Source organism: Loxodonta africana, chromosome 20, assembly GCF_030014295.1.
Source record: "Loxodonta africana isolate mLoxAfr1 chromosome 20, mLoxAfr1.hap2, whole genome shotgun sequence".
In the NCBI taxonomy this organism is placed as follows: domain Eukaryota; kingdom Metazoa; phylum Chordata; class Mammalia; order Proboscidea; family Elephantidae; genus Loxodonta; species Loxodonta africana.
Window position 1 is genome coordinate 45,073,126 of NC_087361.1, and position 22,552 is coordinate 45,095,677.

The window sequence follows — 22,552 nt, forward strand, 5'->3', positions numbered from 1 at the left end:
AGTCGAGAGTGCACCGTCCCAGCAGGGGAGCCTTGACGCTGGGCGTGGGGCTGGAAGCGGAGGATCTGACCGTGACTCCAGCGGGCCAGACCCCCCGGGCAATCTCCACACAGCCAGCACACATAGGAGACGCGCCCTGTGGGAATCTCAAATATAATAGTCATTCCAAGCAAGACAAGCAACTCTGGCTATATTCTGAGGTGCTACTCTCCTATCTCTCTGTTCCCTCCCCCACCCTCCCCAGGCGGCTTCATTAACATCCGAATAGCCTGAGCCAGAGGGAGAACTCTGATAGGGATCTGACTGCATTTTTTTTTTAGCGGATTTTCTGGAAAAACTAGTTTCCCAGTGATGGCTCGGAGACAACAATCCATATCAAACCACTTAAAGAAGCAGACCATGACAGCTTCTCCAACCCCCCAAACAAAAGAATCAAAATCTTTCCTAAATGAAGATACAATCCTGGAATTATCAGATACAGAATATAAAAAACTAATTTACAGAATGCTTCAAAACATCACAAATGAAATAAGGCAAACTGCAGAAAAAGCCAAGGAACACACTGATAAAACTGTTGAAGAACTCAAAAAGATTATTCAAGAACATAGTGGAAAAATTAATAAGTTGCAAGAATCCATAGAGAGACAGCATGTAGAAATCCAAAAGATTAACAATAAAATTACAGAATTAGACAACGCAATAGGAAGTCAGAGGAGCAGACTTGAGCAATTAGAATGTAGACTGGGACATCTGGAGGACCAGGGAATCAACACCAACATAGCTGAAAAAAAATCAGATAAAAGAATTAAAAAAAATGAAGAAACCCTAAGAATCATGTGGGACTCTATCAAGAAGGATAACTTGCGCGTGATTGGAGTCCCAGAACAGGGAGGGGGGACAGAAAACACAGAGAAAATAGTTGAAGAACTCCTGACACAAAACTTCCCTGACATCATGAAAGACGAAAGGATATCTATCCAAGATGCTCATCGAACCCCATTTAAGATTGATCTAAAAAGAAAAACTCCAAGACATATTATCATCAAATTCACCAAAACCAAAGATAAACAGAAAATTTTAAAAGCTGCCAGGGAGAAAAGAAAGGTTTCCTTCAAGGGAGAATCAATAAGAATAAGTTCAGACTACTCAGCAGAAACCATGCAGGCAAGAAGGAAATGGGACGACATATAGAGAACACTGAAGGAGAAAAACTGCCAGCCAAGGATCATATATCCAGCAAAACTCTCTCTGAAATATGAAGGTGAAATTAAGATATTTTCGGATAAACACAAGTTTAGAGAATTTGCAAAAACCAAACCAAAGCTACAAGAAATACTAAAGGACATTGTTTGGTCAGAGAACCAATAATATCAGATATCAGCACAACACAAGGTCACAAAACAGAACGTCCTGATATCAACTCAAATAGGGAAATCACAAAAACAAACCAATTAAGATTAATTAAAAAAAAAATACACATAACAGGGAATCATGGAAGTCAATAGGTAAAAGATCACAATAATCAAAAAGAGGGACTAAATACAGGAGGCATTGAACTGCCATATGGAGAGTGATACAAGGCGATATAGAACAATACAAGTTAGGTTTTTACTTAGAAAAATAGGGATAAATAATAAGGTAACCACAAAAAGGTATAACAACTCTATAACTCAAGATAAAAGCCAAGAAAAACGTAACGACTCAACTAACATAAAGTCAAACGCTATGAAAATGAGGATCTCACAATTTACTAAGAAAAACGCCTCAGCACAAAAAAGTATGTGGAAAAATGAAATTGTCAACAACACACATAAAAAGGCATCAAAATGACAGCACTAAAAACTTATTTATCTATAATTACCCTGAATGTAAATGGACTAAATGCACCAATAAAGAGACAGAGAGTCACAGACTGGATAAAGAAACACGATCCATCTATATGCTGCCTACAAGAGACACACCTTAGACTTAGAGACACAAACAAACTAAAACTCAAAGGATGGAAAAAAGTATATCAAGCAAACAATAAGCAAAAAAGAAGAGGAGTAGCAATATTAATTTCTGACAAAATAGACTTTAGACTTAAATCCACCACAAAGGATAAAGAAGGACACTATATAATGATAAAAGGGACAATTGATCAGGAAGACATAACCATATTAAATATTTATGCACCCAATGACAGGGCTGCAAGGTACATAAATCAAATTTTAACAGAATTGAAAAGTGAGATAGATACCTCCACAATTATAGTAGGAGACTTCAACACACCACTTTCGGAGAAGGACAGGACATCCAGTAAGAAGCTCAATAGAGACACGGAAGATCTACTTACAACAATCAACCAACTTGACCTCATTGACTTATACAGAACTCTCCACCCAACTGCTGCAAAATATACCTTTTTTTCTAGCACACATGGAACATTCTCTAGAATAGACCACATATTAGGTCATAAAACAAACCTTTGCAGAGTCCAAAACATCGAAATATTACAAAGCATCTTCTCAGACCACAAGGCAGTAAAACTAGAGATCAATAACAGAAAAACGAGGGAAAAGAAATCAAATACTTGGAAAATGAACAATACCCTCCTGAAAAAAGGCTGGGTTATAGAAGACATCAAGGAGGGAATAAGGAAATTCATAGAAAGCAACGAGAATGAAAATACTTCCTATCAAAACCTATGGGACACAGCAAAAGCAGTGCTCAGAGGCCAATTTATATCGATAAATGCACACATACAAAAAGAAGAGCCAAAATCAGAGAACTGTCCCTACAACTTGAACAAATAGAAAGTGAGCAACAAAAGAATCCATCAGGCACCAGAACAAAAAGCCCAAATCTAAGGAGACTAGAGATGACATCTCCAACAGTCTCAGCGCTCAAGAATGCTACCAGGAAATTAGTACATCCCTTAAGCAGCCGAAATAGGTAATTCAAAATCCAAACAGTAAATCCTGTGTCTTTACCCAAGAAAGGGGCCCCAAGCTCTGGCTGAGAGCCTGTTCGCCCGACATGTTTAGAGAAACCTGATTATTTGGCTTCCTGGCCCACAGAAGATGGAGGGAGTAGGGGGAGGCGGGCAACAGCTCCAAGGAGTGAAAAGGGCTCCTTAGTAGGTAAGATAAAGCCATTGAGAATGGGCAGACCCACACCTCGGTAACCTGCAGCTTTGACCTGTGAAGTACAGCCCAAGGCAGAATTGAAGTCCTCACTGATGAACCTAAATAGCAAGAAAAAATTTAATTATGTTCGGTATGCCGTCTAAGGCATATCATCGAATTCCTGACCTTCCTATGTGACTTTTTAATTATAATTAACTTTGAATACTTAGAGGAATGAAATGTGTTTATTTAAAGAAGATATTTGTGTAATAACTGACCACTTAACAAAAATGAGATGACAATGAGAAGTAAGAATGGTCCTGACTCTGCAAGGGGAAGTGCCATCAAAATAATAAAGGCCTGATGAGAAATTTTAAGGAAAAAAAAAAAAAGACAGTAGAGAAAGAGAAGACACTCTGAAACTTGCTCTTGAATGTTGAGTAGCTAAAGCAAAAGGAAAAAGAAAATGATGAAGTAAAAGAGCTGAACAGAAGATTCGAAAGGGCGACTAGAGAAGACAAAGTAAACTATTAGGATGACATGTGCAAAGACCTGGAGATAGAAAACCAAAAGGAAGTACATGCTCAGCATTTCTCAAACTAAAAGAACTGAAGAAAAAATTCAAGCTTTGAGTTGCAATATTGAAGGATTCTACAGGCAAAATACTAAATTATGCAGGAAGCATCAAAAGAAGACAGAAGGAATACACAAAGTCACTATACCAAAAAGAATTGGTTGAGGTTCAACCATTTCAGGAGGTAACATACGATCAGGAACCAATGGCATTGATGGAAGAAGTCCAAGCTGCACTGAAGGTATTGGCAAAAAAACAAGGCTCCGGAAATTGATGAAATACCAATTGAGATGTTTCAAACATGCACGCGGAGCTGGAAGTACTCACTCATCTATGCCAAGAAGTTTAGAAGACAGCTACCTGGCCCACTGATTGGAAGAGATAAATATTTATGCCTATTCCCAAGAAAAGTGATCCAAGCAAATGTGGAAATTATCAAACAATATCATTAATATCACACACAAGAGCAATTTTGCTGAAGGTCATTCACAAGCAGCTGCAGTAGTATATGGACAGGGAACCGCCAGAAATTCAAGCCAGATTTAGAAGAGAACATGGAACCAGGGATACCGCTGCTGCTGATGTCAGATGGATCCTGGCTGAAAACAGACAATACCAGAAAGATGTTTACCTGTGTTTTACTGACTATGCTAAGGCATTCGACTGTGTGAATCATAACAAATTACGGACAACATTGCAGAGAATGGGAATTCCAGAACACTTAATTGTGCCCATGAAGAATCTGTATATGGATCAGGAGGCAGTTGTTCAAACAGAGCAAGGGGATACTGCGTGGTTTAAAGTCAGGAAAGGTTGTGTGTCAGAGTTGTATCCTTTCACCATTCTTATTCAATCTGTATGCTGAATAAATAATCCAGGAAGCTGGACTATATGAAGAAGAACGAGGCATGAGAGTCGAGGAAGACTCATTAAGAACCTGTGTTATGCAGATAACACAATCTTGCTTGCCAAAAGTGGTGAGGTCTTAAAGCACTTGCTGATGAAGATCAAAGACAATAGCCTTCAGTATGGATTACACCTCAACATAAAGAAAACAAAAATCCTCACAACTGGACCAATAAGCCACATCATTGTAAATGGAGAAAAGATTGAATTTGCCAAGGATTTCATTTTACTTGGATCCGCAATCAACACCCATGGAAGCAGCAGTCAAGAAATTAAAAGATACATCCCACTGGGCAAATTGGCTGCAAAAGTCCTGTTTAAAGTATTGAAAGTAAAGATGTCACCCTGAGGACTAAGGTGTGCCTGACCCTAGCCATGGTGTTTTCAACTGCCTCATGTGCATGCGAAAGCTGGACAATGAATAGGGAAGACCGAAGAAGAATTGACGCTTTTGAATTGTGGCGCTTGCTATGAATATTGAATATACCATGGACTGCCAAAAGAATGAACAAATCTGTCTTGGAAGAAGGACACCAGAATACTCCTTAGAAGCAAGGATGGTAAGACTACATTTCACATACTTTGGACATGTTATCAGGAGGTATCAGTCCCTGAAAAAGGACATCATGCTTGGTAAAGTAGACGGTCAGCGAAAAAGAGGAAGATCTTCAAGGACTGGATTGACACAGTGGCTGCAACAATGGGTTCAAGCATGGCAACAATTGTGAGGATGACACAGGACTGAGCAGCATTTCGTTCTGTTGTGCATAGGGTTGCTATGAGATGAAACTGACTGGATGGAACCTAACAACAACAGCAATCTTCGTTTGAAGAGTGGGCTTTGGGAATGGTTTCAGTTCCTGGTTAACAGTGTATCTGAGAGCATTAAGTTTCATCTTTTTATATAAATTTGAGTTCTGTTCTATATTTTTCTCCTGCTCTGTCCAGGACTCTCTGCTGTGTTCCCTGTCAGTGTGGTCATTGGTGGTAGCCAGGCATTTTCTAGTTCTCCTGGTCTCAGGCTGGTGAAGACTCTGGCTTCTGTGGTCTTCAGTCCTTCGAGCTAATATTTTCCTTGTTTTTTTTTTTATTTTCTTTATTCTCCTTTGCTCCAAGTAGGAAGGGACGAATTGATGTATCTTAAATGGTGACTCACAACCTTTTAACACCCCAGATGCCACTCACCAAAGTGGAAAGTAGAACATTTTCTTCATAAACTTTGTCATGCCAATTGATCTGGATGTGCCCCAGAACTGTGGTCCCCCAAAAAACCAAAAAACCAAACCCACTGCCGTCGAGTTGATTCTGACTCATAGCAACCCTATAGGTCAGAGTAGAACTGCCCCATAGGGTTTCCAAGGAGCATCTGGTGGATTTGAACTGCCAACCTTTTGGTTAGCAGCCATAGCTCTTAACCACTACACCACCTGGGTTTCCATGGTCCCCAGGCTCAAAAATTATTTTAAAGCTAAAAGAATGACCAATGCATTAACATAAAAGATGATGATTATCTAGATACAATGATACGGTAATACCTTCCTTTTGACTTGTAAATTTAGAAATTTATAATCTAAAAATTAAGATTTTAAATAAAGCTATCAGTTTTATGGTAATTTTTTTCCCAATCCAGGTTCATAAGTAACTTCTGTGTGATTCCTAGTCAAATTAAATCACTCTAAAATTGTTTTCAAGATTTTACCAAAAATTTCAATATTTATGGTCTTTTATATAAATTTGTATTTTTCATTTGAGAAAGAGGATTCAAAAAAATGACTTTAATCATTTCATGCTCATTAACGTTCGTGATTTGTGTAAGTATAGAAGAGTTTCCTTTAAGAAGTTGTGATGGTTAACGTTCTGTGTCAGCTTGGCTGAGCCATGATTCTCAGTGTTTACATGTGATCACCCCCGTGATGGTGTCTGCTGTGAGTAGTCAATCAGTTGAAAGGAAGTATCCCAGGGTGTGAGGCCTCCATCTGAATATAAGCGGACAGTCTGGCTTTTTCGCTCACTGGATCCTGCAGCTGCTTCCTGTTTGTCTGACCTCCAGTTCTTGGGACTTGAGCTAGTAGCTTATCTGCTGGTTTTGGGATTCATCTATCTTCACAGCCTATGAGCAAGAGCCCTGCCTTCCAACCTAATAATCTTCGGTTCGCCAGCCCCTGCATCTAAGTGAATCAGGAGAATAATTGCGGTCTTGCCTGCCGATCTTGGGATTCTTCAATCTTCACAGCCTGCATACAAAATCCCTGCTCTCCTACCTGCAGATTTTGGTTTTGCCAGTCCCTGTGGCTACATGAATCAGGAGAAGCCTCTATCTTGATCCACAGACTTGGGACGTTTCAGCCTCCACAATCGTGTGAGCTGTTTCCTTGTTATAAATCTTTCTGTATATATTTAGACGCTTTATTGATTTTGCTTCTCTAGAGAACCCAGCCTAAGACACAAGTGTATTATTGGAACTTGTTTAAACAATTGTGAGATCATATACCCTCTAAACAAAGTTCTGGAGCTATCCCTGTAGAAAAAAATTAGAGAAACAATTCAGCCATTTTAGTTCGTTTATGGAAATCCCTCAAATAGCTGTTATAATGCATCCCATAAAAATATTCTGAAAAAAATTTGTCATTTTTATAACACTGTCATTGTTGTTAGGTGCCATGGAGTTGTTTCTGACTCACAGCGATGCTAGATACAACAAAACAAAATACTGCCCAGTCCTGAGTCATCTTCACAATCCCTGTTGCAGCTACTGTGTCAGCCTACCTCACTGAGGACCTTCTTTCTTTTGAGGACCCTCTACCTTACCAAGCATGATGTCCTTCTCCAGGGACTGGTCCCCCCTGATAATGTGTTCAAAGTATTTTAGAACTCTCACCATCCTCGCTTCCAAGGAGCACTCCAGCTGTACTTCCAAGACAAATTTGTTTGTTCTTCTGTAAGCCCATAGTATATTCAGTATTCTTCACCAACACCCTAATTTGAAAGCATCAGTTCTTCTTTGGTTTTCCTTATTCAGTGTCCAGCTTTCTTATGCATAGGAGGTAATTGAAAATATCATGGTTTGGGTCAGGCCGACCTTAATCCTCAAAGTGACATCTTTGTTTTTCAACATTTTGAAGATTTTTTTTGTAGTATATTTGTCCAATGTAATGAATCATTTGATTTCTTGACTGCTGCATCCATGGGTGTTGATTGGGAACTCAGTTAAAATGAAATCTTTGACAACTTCAATATTTTCTCCGTTTACCATGATGCAGCTTTTTGGCTCAGTTGTGAGGATTTTTGTTTTCTTTACATTGAGGTGTAATCCATATTGAAGGCTGTGGTCTTTGATCTTCATTAGTAAGTGCTTCAAGCCCTCTTCACTTTCAGCAACCAAGGTTGTGTCATCTCTATAATGCAGGTTGTTAAGGAGTCTTCCTTCAATCCTGATACCATGTTCATCATATAGTCCAGCTTTTCAAATTATTTGCCCAACATATAGATTGAGTAAATATGATGAAAGGATACAACCCTGACACACCCCTTTCCTGACTTTAAACCACACAGAATCCCCTTGTTCTATTTGATGGATTGCCTCTTAATGTATGTACAGGTTCCTCCTGAACACATTCTTCCAAATGTTATTCATTATTTGTTATGAGCCACACAGTTGAATGCCTTTGCATAATCAGTAAATCAGAGGTAAACATCTTTCTGGTATTCTCCACTTTCAGCCAAGATCCGTCTGACATCAACAATGATATCCTTCATTCCATGTCCTTTTCTGAATCTGGCTTGAACTTCTGGCTGTTACCTGTCAACACACTGTTGTAGCAGCTTTTGAGTGATCTTCAGAATCACTTTACTTGCGTATGATATTAATGATATTGCTCAAAAATGTCCCCATTCTGTTGGATCACTTTTCTTTGGAGTGGGCACTGTGGTGGGTAAGATTGTGAGTCAACTTGGCCCTGCCACAATTCTCAGTGTTTGGCCAGTTGTATAAAGTTGTGATCACTTCCCTATTGAAATTTGATATGTGATAACTTCCATGATGGGATCTGCTGTCTGTACCGGCAGAAGTGGACCCCGTGGTGGCTCACCTTCCTGCTCGGCTTGTGGGAGCTTTTGCTTGTTTTAGATCCTGTAGCTGGCTCCTGTTCATCTGACCTTCAGTTATTGTGACTTGAGCTAGCACTTGCCTGTCTATCTTGAGATTTGTTGGTCTTTATAGGCTGCTGCAGCCCTGCTCTCCTACCTGCTGATCTTGCTTTCTCCAGCCCCTGTGGCTACATGAATCAGCAGAAGTCTGTAACAGCCCTGCTCTCCAACCTGCTGATCTTGGATTCCTCAGCCTCTGTGGCTACGTGAATCAGGAAAACCCTCTTTTGTACCTCAGGGACTTGGGACGTACAGCCTCTAAAAAGCATGTGAGCCATTTTCTTGATACAAATCTCTCTCTCTCTCTATATATGCTTTACTGATTTTGCTTCTCTAGAGAACCCAGCCTACCAAAAACCAAACCAAACCCACTGCCGTCGAGTTGATTCCAACTCATAGCGACCCTATAGAACAGAGTAGAACTGCCCAGTAGAGTTTCCAAGGAGCGCCTGGCAGATTCGAACTGCTGACCTTTTGCTTAGCACCCGTAGCACTTAGCCACTATGCCACCAGGGTTTCCATCCCAGCCTAAGACAGGCACAAATAGTGATCTTTTCCAGTCAGTTGGCCAGGTATCTGTCTTCCAAATTTATTGGCATAGACAAGTGAGTGCTTTCAATACTGCATCCCTTTGCTGAAACATCTCAATTGGTATTCCATCAATTCCTGGTGCCTTGTTTTTCACCAATGCCTTCAGTGCTACTTGGACTTCTTCCTTCAGTACCATTGTTCTTGATCATATGGTACTTCTGAAATGGTTCGACACTGACCAACTCTTTCAGTTTAGTGACTCTGTATTCATTCCATCTTCTTTTGAGGCTTCCTGAGCTGGTCAGTATTTTGCCCATAGAATCATTCACTGTTGCAACTTAAGGCTTAAATTTTTTCTTCAGTTCTTTCAGCTTGAGGAATCCCTAGCATGCTCTTCCCTTTTGGTTCTCTAATTCCAGAACTTTGCACATTTAATTATAATGTTTTACTTTGTCTTCTTGAACCACCCTTTGGAAACCTGTGTTCAGCTCTGTTCCATCATCATTGCTTCTACTCTGAAACTTGCTCTTGAACATAGAGTAACAAAAACAAATGGAGGAAATGATTCTTTTAATAGATGATCAATATTAAAGCATTTTATTTTATATGATCTTCACAGTGAAGAAATATATTTGATAAAGCTAGCTGTTATATATAGAATACTGGTTTTAATAGTATATTGTCTAAGCTAGAAAGAACGAGAAATTATCTCAGATACTCAGCCAAAAACACAGATGATGCAATAATAAATTTGAAAGTTATTTTGCAATTTCAAAAATATAAAAAATAGGTCATATAATGAGTCTTCTCTAAAGAGGATAGAATAGATAAGAAAAATTACTTTGAAAATTATGTTTTTAAGCATTTTTTTAAAGGCATATCACATTGCCCTATATGGCAGATCTTGTGGACTGGATCATTCAGCATCTTTTCCAATCTCCTTTTCTGTGTCTTCTAAGAGATGACTGCTTTAAAAAAAAAAAAAAAAGCCTGCTAAGATATGAAACTAACACTGCTAAGTCTGGAAATATGAAACAGTAATTTGAAAATGTCCTTGTAGCTAAGGTGTTAGATGGTATTACTTCTGCTATTAATGTGAAACAAATTCATCTTAAATTAATCCAGGAAAAAGGCAGATCAAAAGGTCATCCTGTGGGTATGGGCTGTAGCAAGAGCAGGTGGTTCTAGCAATTGTAGCTATATTGACAGATTTCCACTTCGTAAGGCAGCTTCCTGCTCCTGGCAAAGGGAACAGCAAAATGAAGTTTGGAGAGTGCATGCTGGAAGCTCAGCTTCCTGCTCCTGGCAAAGGGAACAGCAAAATGAAGTTTGGAGAGTGCATGCTGGACGCTCACTAAGAGTGTGGGTGTTCATCCCTCTTACTAACTCCATGAGTGTTTTAATATCCAATACAAAACCGCTCTCTGTTTAACCTGGCTTTGTATAGCTTATGCCCTGCAAATCAGTTTTGATCAATACACCCATCAGGATTTTTGTTGTTGTTTTTATTGTCTGGTCTTGTTCATTCCTGTATAAATTATTTTAGTGCATAAGGTAGATCCTTGTTGCATGTGCCTTCTCATTCTCACTTTCCTGCCGTTGTTTTGGGCTGTTCCTCCATCAACAGTTTCTTTTTGCCTTCTTACTGGATGTAATTATTTCCTGCTCACTCTCTGTCAATCAGGATGGCCAAATGACCTAGGTTGGGCAAATGTGGATATTGAATCTTCTGGCAAAAATGGTTAATTCAAGCAGGGCGTAACAATCTCATTAATGGCTAGCTCTTCCCTAAGATTCTGCAGGATTTCTACTCTTTTACATTTGTTTAATCATGTCTTATAGTCTATCCTGCTGAATGTTCCATGTGAGCTTGGCAAGAATATGTGTTTTGCTGTTGTTGGATGACATATTCTATAAACGCCACTTAAATCCAGTTGAAAGATGGTGCTGTTCAGGTCAACTATATCCTTATTGATTTACTACCTGCTGGATCTATCGATTATTGATAGAGGGGTATTGAAATCTCTACCTATGCTGGCAGATTTACGTTTTTCTCCTTATAGTTCTATCAGTTTTTGCCATATGCATTTTGATGCTCTTTTGTCAGGCTTTGCATGGATTTTTATATAGATACTGATTGACTTTATTGTTCTGCACTGCAGAGCAGGGCTATTTATGGAAAAGAAATCAGGAAATGAGATGGAGACAAACTGAGAATAAAAGTTAACAAGAAATACAGTACTCTGGCTAGGTAAGTTTTTGTTTCCACTCTTGGAGCTGGAATCAAGGACTTACCTAGCCAGAGTACTGTATTTCTTTCCAAAACTTCTTTCCATTCTTTGAAATTTCCTGAAAGCCAACATAACTAACTTTTGGCTAAGATAGCATTATTTCTGTTTTTATAGCAAAAAGTTATTTAAGGATTAATGATAATACTGCCTTGCCCTGTTAGATTATAATTTGGAGTCTCCTTCTGCCTGAAGTAGGCCATCAAAATTTTGACAAAAATTCATTGATTCCCCGCCTTCGATTTCAAATATTTTAAGTGGTTTGTGCTCTGATTAAAAGCCTGCTGTTCTTTTGTATGATATTTTAGAATAATACTATCATCCCATTTTTAATTTCTTATATCCATGTAAAATGACCAAAGGCAGTAATGCCAATAGGCATTTAATCGTGCTACTTTATTCATATTTCTCAAATGACTGAATAAGCAAATTCCACTGAGGTAATTATTTTTTCTCCCATTTAAATGGAGATGGTAGAATTTCATCCTTAACATCTTTTTAGGCAATTTGAAATAACTTTGGAATCCCCTACCTTATATTTTAGGAGCCCTGGTGGCACAATAAAACCAAACCCATTGCAACTGAGTCGATTTTAACTCATAGCAACCCTACAGGAGGGAGTAGAACTGCCCCATAGTGTTTCCAAGGAGCGGCTGGCTGGTGGACTTGAACTGTGTCCTGGTGGCACAGTGGTTAAAGCATATGACGGCTAACTGAAAGATTGGCAGTTGGAAACCACCAGTGGCTCTGCAGGATAAAGATGTGGCAATCTGCTTCCCCAGAGATTTACAGCCTTGGAAACCCTATGGGGTCACTATGAGTCGGAATCAACTTGACGGCAGTTTTTTTTTTTTTTTTTTTAGTTGCGCAGTGGTTAAGCACTTGGCTGCTATCCGAAAACTTCATCAGTTTGAACCCACCAGCTGCATTGCCAGAGAAAAGACCTGGTGATCTGCTCCCATGGAGCCCTGGTGGAGCAGCGGTTAAGACGTTGCCTGCTAAACAAACGGTTGGCAGCTCGAACCCACCAGCCACTCTTTGGAGATACTATAAGGCAATTCTACTCTTTTCTATACGGTCTCTAGGAGTTGGAATCAACTCAAGGGCAATGGGTTTGGATCTGCTCCCATAAAGATTACAGCCTAGGAAACCCTAACCTGCAGCTCTACTGTCATTAGGGTCTCTATGAGTCAGAATCAACTTGATGGCACACAAGAACAATCAACAACCTTATATTTTACTATTTCAAATCATAATCGCTTTATTTACAAATATTTATACCTTGAAATTTTAATTTTAAACTTTAATCCTCTGTTTTGTAGAAAACTTCGTTCCCGGTATTATATAACATGAACATTTAATGAGCCCACTCACTATTGGTTACCTCAAACTGATTTGTCATGACTTACTTCATTACATCATTTAATGTAGTAAGGGGAAGTAATATTAAGCTGATTGCTATTTAAGAATGAAGAACTATTAAACATTGACACTGTTTTGACTAAGACATATCATTTTGCTTTTGTAATTTTAAAATGACATTTCTTTTGGAGAAAAAAAGGAAAATCAGGCTGACCATAATATAAAAATAAATCACTTTCACGCAAAAATAATTACTGATGTATCAAGTGTCAAGGAAAGTGATATGAAAATGTACAATAATGATAATTTTTTTATTGTTTACTCAAACTGAGTTCATTTTGTGTTTTTACAAAATAATAAATATATATGCTAATAAAAGCATTTCCCTATGCTCCACAAAATTTGACTAATGAATAAATCATTGGCAATTATGTAGCTTACTTCTTAATTAAGTTCATCTAACTTAAAACCTCATGAAAGGAAATAAGGAGTTAGAATGAAAAAAGAGATTGAATATGCATCAATATACCTGGATTTTGTCTTTATATTTCTATCATTTTCCTCTCTCAATCAATGACCAAATTTGATAGATGCCTCAACTAAATGTTTCTCAATTTTTCTGTCCAACTTTTTATCCCCATCATCACTGTCTTAGATCAGAACTTCCCTCGGTTCTCTCAGCAGCATCCTAACAACTCTCACTGCAGCCAGTTTTAATTCATTTCCACACAAAGAATTAAGAAACAAATGTATGTATACACTTGTAGAATACATTTACACATGTATATGAATATATAATATTGTGTGTGCTTGTGTGTGTGTTATGTTCCTCCTTCAATATTTCCACACAGCCTACATGTGTAACACCAAAATTTCTTCATACGTCATACAAGACCCTTTATTATCCAATACCTAATTATCATTTGAAAATGTCCAATAAACCCTGTTTTCCTACTAAAAGCACTATATTTGCATAATATACGCTTCTTGTACATTCATAACTATGCCCATAATTTTATTCCATCTTTACACTCTAGGCCACTTCATAAATTCTTACCCATAAAGTTTAAGATCAACCAATTCTCTTGCCCTTCACTCTGTTCCGAAGCAGAGCTTTGTTACTTTTTCTCTCTGTTCTCAGAGCACCATTGATGTACTTAAAGCAATTGACAATGGGTGTATGTGTATGATGTTTGGGTGTGTGTTTAAATTATTTGTTTATTTTTTATCTCTATACACAGTTATGACTTCTGATCCTGTACTTTTCTTTTGTCTTTGTATTTCCAACTCCTTTAAAATGTCCAGAATAAAAAAAAAGCTTCATAAATACTTCCAAATTTAGTGAATGCTTTCATGTTACAATGCCCTCAAAAGGTTCTTAAAAAAGTAAATGTATATAAATTTATAATGTAAAGCTTAACAAATAATGTGGAATCTTAAAGGACAATTTGTTATCTTCTAAATACGTATAAAACAAATGGGCAGTAATTTAAAATCATCCTAGCATAAAATTCCCCTATTATTCTAGTCTCAAAAGGAACGCTTCATTAGTGGTAGAAATAGAAATGCAGGAAACATTGATTGTTTGAGGAGGAGCTACTTGGCATGAAAGTGGGTCAGGAGATCTTGGAATGAAAACCAACGCACTTTCTCATATCCATTGCTAGGCTTTGTTATGTTATGAATGGCACATGGCATAATAGCAAGTTTTACCTTCTCATTTTATTCAACATTAATGCTCACTGATCACTCATTAGTATTCTGGTGTGATTCTAAACAATAAAGTTCGCATTATCTTAGCATGTATGGATACAAATCATACAACAAAAAAATCTAAAAAGTGGGTTGTTTTTAATTACATTTACATAAAGATTAAAAATCAGCAAAGGTGAGAACATACCTTTTACACAATTTACAAAACCACTTGATTTTTATAAATAAGCATATACTCTATTCACAAACACATACTTCTTACATACATCTCAAACAGAAAAATGATGGTAATTCTAAAATGCATGCAAAAATAAAACATAATTCCTCCAATCAAGAAACTTTTGGGGTAAGTTCTATGTGCACCCAACTATAAAGCAATGTGACTTTGTTTCTCTACATGCACACACACACACACATTGAATGCACATATTGAACAAAATGCAAATCTGTGTACTTAAAGTAATTATAGTTAATAATTGTAATTCCGAACCCATCAGTATACTAAAATCTTGTTCATATCTTGCCTGATATTTAAGATTGAGTTTGAGTTCCTAATCCAGTGCACAGTAATTATCAGTTTCTGGCATTTTCTGCATTTCTAGCGTGGGCCACAGCCAAGAGTACTGATTATCAAAATTGTCATTAATCTTTAATGATCATTCACAAGACTGCACGCATATTCCAGTGTAAGTCAATTTAAAGACCCAGAGCGTTACATACAGTCTTTCACTCTGCTCTGTCATTACCACAGATACTAATGAATTCTACATTTGTTATTCTCCTTCTGGTTGTCATTTTCGTTAGCTGTCTTGAGTGGGCTTATATGACATTGAGCTTCTTTACAAGAGAACGACACACTGCCTTCTGATCTTGTGTTACTCTCACAATTGCCATCATTGTGGCTCTTGTGCCAGTCCATCTCAGACTGGTAAAGTAGAATTTTACCAAACATGGTGTCCTCCTTCAATGACTGGTGTCTCCTGATGATATGTGTAAAGAAACCAAATTAGACAATGTTCTGTCATGACCCATAAGGTTTTTACTGGCTAATTTTTGGAAGTAGATTGTCAAGTCTTTCTTCCTAGCCTGCCTTATTCTGGAAGCTCAGCTGAAACATATCCACCTCGGATGACCCTGCTGGTATTTGAAATATCTATAGCATAGTTTTCAACATTATAGCAGAGTGCAAGCCACCACAGTATGACAAAATGACAGACTGGTAGTGGTCTGCATGGATACCCATGGATAAATGTTTATTCAATGCCCATTTATTTGTTGTTTCAAGGTATTAATTTGTTCAAGAATACCCATAATGCCTTTACTTCTGATTTTAAAATAATACAGGAAGCATTTCAGAGCTTGAAAAGTTTTGGGTTTATCATGTGTTAGTATTAGAGGGTTACACAAACTACTAATATTTTACTGGGAAGGAGTCAAACTTTTCCTATGATGGAACTTTCTTTGAAGGGAAGCATAAATTATGTTTAACATAAAAAAAAAATAACATAGGGGATATTAATATAGATTGAAATTGTCAAGGATTTTTTTTTTTTTTTTTACTTGGATCTGCAGTCAGTGCCCATGGAAGCAGCAATCAAGAAGTCGAAAGGCACATTACATCGGGCAAATCTACTGCAAAAGACCTCTTTAAAGGGCTAAAAGGAAAAGATGGTATGTTTAAGACTAAGGTGTGCCTGACCCCAGCCATGGTGTTTACAATCACCTCATATGCATGTGAACGCTTGATAATGAATAAGAAGACCTAAGAAGAATTGACGCCTTTGAATTATGGTGTTGGTGAATAATACCAAATACACCACGAACTGCCAAAAGAACGAACGAATCCATCTTGGAAGAACATCCAGAATGCTCTTTTGAAGCAAAGATGGTGAGACTTTATCTCACATACTTTGGACTTGTTATCAGAATGGATCAGTCCCTGGAGGAGGACATCGTGCTTGGTAAAGTAGAGAGTCAGTGATAAACGGGAAGACCCTAAATGAGATGGATTGACACAGTGGCTGCAACAATTGATTCAAACATAACAATGATTGTTATCATGGCACAAGACTGGGCAGTGTTTCATTTTGTTGTGCATAGTGTTGCTGTGAGTTGGAACTGATTCAAGGGCACCTAACAGCAACAATACAGGGGATTACAAAGAAGCCATGGGGAGGCAACTTTTAAGAGCTCGGCTGCTCACTTAAAGGTTTGCTGTTCAAACCCACCCAGTGGCCCCAAGCGGAAACGTCTTAGGCAATTTTTTGACTACTAGTTGAGGCTATGGTAAAACTGTATGCCAAGAAAGGGACAAATATTCTTAATCACCTTAATAGTCATTGCCATCTTAGCTGTTATCTTTGCTTAATTTGTCATCATTCCTTCAGATTTTTGGTAGGACTTGAACAAAATACACCTGTCTTAAAAAACAATAAAATTGATACATGTAAAAGATTTGGGTAAAAGTACGGAAGAATTCAAAATTCAAGCACATATAAAATTGTATATTCAGATAAATAAACACTATTAATGATTAAATGTTATAATCTTATTGAAGATATAATATTGTGCCTCTTAGAATTATTAATATTAAAAAAATTAATATTAGTAACTTGAAATTAATAAACTTGGTAACATCTAATATTTATTGAGTGTTAATCATATGCCAGGCCTTAAGGTATGCATTTTAAATTCATTTTATTTAATAATGGAAAGCAATTTATAAAATATATATTATTGGTATTATAGATATAAGGAAACAGGCCAAGAGAGAGAAAATAAACTCTTCAGTACTGTCAGAAAGTGACTAGGCTAGGATGCAAATCAAGGTCTATGTCACTCTACTGCCAGAATTGTCAACCTCATGGCTAACACCCTGTACAAAGTCTTTATTGTTTCTTAGCTATCTAGTGCTGCTGTAAAAGAAATACCACAAGTGGGTGGCTTTAACAAACAGAAATTTATTTTCTTACGGTTTAAGAGGCTAGTAATCCAAATTCAGGGTGCTGGTACTGGGGGAAGGCTTTCTTTCTCTGTTGGCTCTGGAGAAAAGTCCTTGTCTCTCCTGAGCTTCTGGTCTTGGGCAATCTTAATGTGGCTTGGACCCTTCCCCCATTTCTGCATGTTAGTTTGCATTTTATCTCTTTTACTTTTTTTTTTAATATCTCAAAAGAGATTGACTCAAGATACATCCTACATAATCCTGCCTCATTAACATAAGAAAGACAAGCCATTCCCAAATGAGATTATAACCACAGGCATAGAGGTTAAGATTTACAATAGACTTTTTGGGAGGACACAATTCAACCCATAACATTCTACTCTTTCGCCCCCTAAAATTCATGTCCTCATCACATGCAAAACACATGCACCCCATCACATCATCCCCAAAATTTAAATCCAGCCCAAGTTAAAAAAAAAAAAAATCTCATCTTCTGAGTCATCTAAATCAATATGGGTAAAACTTTAGCATATTCCATCCTGGGACAAAATTCTTCTTCAGCTGTGACCCTATGAAATCTAGATTATAAAGTATCCGTTTGGAAAGTACAATGGTGAAACAAGTGAAAGGTAGACATTTGCATTACAAATGGAAGAAATTAAATGGAAAGAACAGATAATAGGCATCACGCAAGTCCAAAACCCAGCAGAACAATTTATATTAGCACCAAAGTCTTGAAAAATAATCTTCTATTCTCTGAGACCATCTGCTCTCCAGATCTGGATGTTGGCCATGTCCTCTGGGTTCTGGGTTGAAGGCCCTCAGTCCTGGGCTTCTGCTCTGCCTTCCAGGCCCTTTGGAATGGCTACTCCTATCGGTCATCTTTAGGCAGCTACATTCTGCTAGTTCATTTAAGTGTCAATCCCATGCCCTCGGCCCCAATAGGCCCCACTTTCCTGCCCCTTAGGCTGGCAGCCCCATCCCCCTGGCACACCTTAGCAGGAGCACGACACTCCAGAACTGAGTTAGAGAAGATCTGGCCCTTCGAAACCCAGGAAGATGCGACTCACCCTTTGAGATCCAGGAGACTATGGCCTCACCCTTTGAAATCGAGATGGCCTGACTTTCCTTGCTCCTTCCAACACTTCTGGTGATCTCTGAGCTGCTCTAGGGATGGACCTTTTATTTTCTTGGAGGACAACAGATGTAGTTCCTTTGATCTGTTTCCTGCCTGTAGAATTCCAAGAGGCAGAGAGTTTTCCTTCCTTTTGTTCTTTCTCTGTCCCCTTCAGTATAAGCTGATGGATTTTCTGCTGTGGTAGTTGGTTAGATTCACCAGTAACAGGCTTAATCCCTTTAACAAAAGATTGTGTAGCCACATCCTTAGTGAACATTCTTGGACATATGTCCTTAGTTTATAAAACAGAATTTTCCAAATGTTTAAGGTTCTGTTTTCGTTTTGCACAGTTCATTTTGAAGTCCATCTTTTTCCTCTCACATTTTACTGTAAGTGGCAAGGAGAAACCACACAGTGTCTTAAAGATCTTGCTTAGAAATCTTATCAGCCAGATATTTAACTTCGTCACTTACAAATTTTCCCTTTTATCAAATATTTGACCATAATTCAGACAAGCTCTTACCACTGCGTAAAAGCATCACTCTTCTTCCGTTGTCCAATCCCATGCTCATCATTTTCTTTCAAAGCCTTACCAGAAGCACCTTCAACATCTACACTTCTAGCAACGCTCTGTTGCCGGTATTATCCGTATTCTCTAAGATGGTAGACTTTCTCTATAGCTGTCCTCACTTCCTCTGAGACCTCACCAGAATTGTCATTGACTTCCATAATTCTAGCAGCAGTCTCTTCAAGGAAATCCAGGCTTTTACTATTAAAAAGGCTTTTACTATTAAAAAAAAAATCTTAAAATTCTGCCAGCCTCTACCCCTTGCCGCATTCCAAAATCACTTCCATATTTTAAGTCATTAGATCAGCATCACATTCTTCCGGTACCAAATTCTGTCTCAGTTATCTAGTGCTGCTATAAGAGAAATATCATAAGTGGATGGCTTTAACAAACAGAAATTAATTTTCTCACAGTTTAGGAAGTTAGAAGCCTGAATTCATGGTGCTGGTACTAGGAGAAGGCTTTCTGTCCCATTTGGCTCTGGGGAAATGTCCTTGTTTCTTCTGGACTTCTGCTCTTGGGAAATATTCATGTGGCTTGGCATTTTTCTTCCTTCATCTCTGCTTGGTAGCTTGTATTTATTTTTTTTTATATCTCAAAAGAGATTGACCCAAGATACACCCTACACTAATCCTGCCTCATTCACATGACAAAGACAACCCATTCCCAAATGAGATTATACCCATAGGCATAGAAGATAGGATTAACAACACATATTTTTGGGGGGACATAATTCAACCCGTAACATATAGTAAATGGCTCCTTAATAATCATTCAGCATCACTAGTTCATTTAAATACTCTGTTCGTATCAACGCATCTGGATACATGTCATTACTGTTCTCATTTTCAATTTTATATTCGTCTGTCAAATTATCTACCGCCTATGTCCCTTATATTTTGCCACATTAAATCTTACAGTAACCACGATCTTGTATTTTCAAGACTTTGAGTTTTTAGCTCATTGTCATAAAAGGTATGTATACACTTTCTTTTTCTAAACATCATTCTTTGAGTAAGATAGACAGACAGACAGATAGGTAGATAGACATGAAGTTCCAAGGTGGTGCAAATAGTTAACACACTCAGCTGCTAACCTAAGGTTGGCATTTTGGGTCCACCCAGAGGTGCCTCAGAAGAGAAGCGTGATGATCTATTTCTGAAAAATCTGCCATTGAAAACTCTATGGAACACAGTTCTACTCTGACACATAGGGATGCCATGCGTCAAGGTCGACTCGAGAGTAACTGGTTTGTTTTATATTTATTTACCTGCTATTTTTGTGCAAATTTGATCTTTTATTTTGGAAATACAATCAATGTTAGTTATTCCAGATAAATTTTACTACTGATTGATTTGAAAAAAGAGTTCTACGACAAGATTAAGAGCATAGTCTTTGGAGACAGACTGGGGACTAATCTCAGTCCCTGCACTTGCTATCTGTGTTAATTAGTCCAAGTCCCTCAACCATATGAGCCTTTGATCCTACACATATAAAAAATGGAGATGATAAAAGTATCCACCTCAAAGGGTTTTTGTGGAGTTTGCATGAGCTCATATTTGTAATATTCTTAGAACAGTGCCTGGCATGTCAAAGGCATGATATAGAATGGTTTGATTGTATTACTCTTATTTAAATGTTGTTTTAACATATATATGACAAATAGAAATATTATGAGATTTAAATTGATTTATATTTTTTAGTAATTTCACACTCATTATCGCTGTGGCTTTTTGGTCTGAGTTGTAAACTTTATCTTACTTTTGATACCATTCAGTTCACTTTGCTTGCTTAGTCAGCCTTTTAAGCCAACTCCAATAACAGGCTGAGACCCAGCCATCCATTACGTTAGCTGTTATTTAGGATCACTGGTTAACGGCCTTCTGATGTAGATGGAACTTTTTGTATAACTGAGATATCACTTTGACAGATGAGGTCACAATAGCTTTAACTGATGGTCTTTCAAGCCTAAGGAGTGCTTGCTTTCATGAGTTCTACTGAAGCAGTTCAAAAGGAATGCTTGGTACATGGCAGCCTAGATTATTCTATACAGATATATATATATACATTTTAATTTTTTGCTTCCAGGCTTTTAACAAGCTTTGTGAATTGACAAAAGTAAAAATCTTACTTAATTAAGCATAATCTTTTTAATGAGTACTTTAAAAGGGTTATACACTTGGTACAATGAAATGCTGCCTTTGATGCAATTTTCATTAATATGAATTTAAATTTAAGGGTATTACATTCATCATCCTTTTTTTTCCTTAACAAACCCTTGCTGATTCATTTATATTGTTATATTTTTCTCAGCAAAAGTTAATGAAAAAAAGAGCAGTTAAAAAAGAGAAATGTATTAACAGTCTTACTTTATTTTTTCCTTTCTATTAAACCCATTGCTATTATTAAAGCAACATTAAGGTACCATGCAATATTGTTTAGGAAATTAGAACATAAAATATTTTAGATCCTTTTCTTCATTAAGAAAAGCACAAAATTTTTTTTTTGAAACTACCTTTGAGAAATTTTTCATCTTCCTTCTAGTAGCCAAAATATGAATTTAGAGTTCAGTTGAGTTAAATTTATCAACTTATTTGTACATCAAAAAAAAAACTGACAAAATATATATGTGTGTATGTGTGTGTGCCTATATATGTATGTGTGTGCATATATTAAAACCCTGGTAGCATAGTGGTTAAGAGCTACAGCTGCTAACCAGAAAGCCTGCAGTTCAAATCCACCAGGTTCTCCTTGGAAACCCTATTGGGCAGTTTTACTCTGTCCTTTAGGGTCGCTATGAGTTAGCACAGATTCGATGACAATGCATTTTTTTTTTTTTGGTGCATATATATTGATACAGTGGCTACAAAAATGGGCTGAAGCAGCAATAATTGTGGGGATGGCACAGAGCTGGGCAGTGTTTCATCCTGTTGTACATAGGGTCCCTATGAGTCAGAACCAACCCGAAGGCACCTAACAAAAATAACAACATATATGAATTTAACATATATGAACAACATATACGAATAGCGTATATGAATTTGCTATTGATAACTAATATAGCAGACATATTTTTAGTTAAGTAAGCCAGAACAAAAAAATAAGAACAATCACATATAATGCAGAGGGAGCAAAAAAAAATCATAAGACTTCCAATAGTGCTCAATCAAGGTGAAGAAAAACTTATAACTGACTAGGACTTTTTGCATGAGGATTTTTATTTTTTATTTGAAGGCATTTGTTTGCAAAAGCACGAATTAAAATTGCCCAGTGTTTTCTAATCTTATCTCTTCATCAAA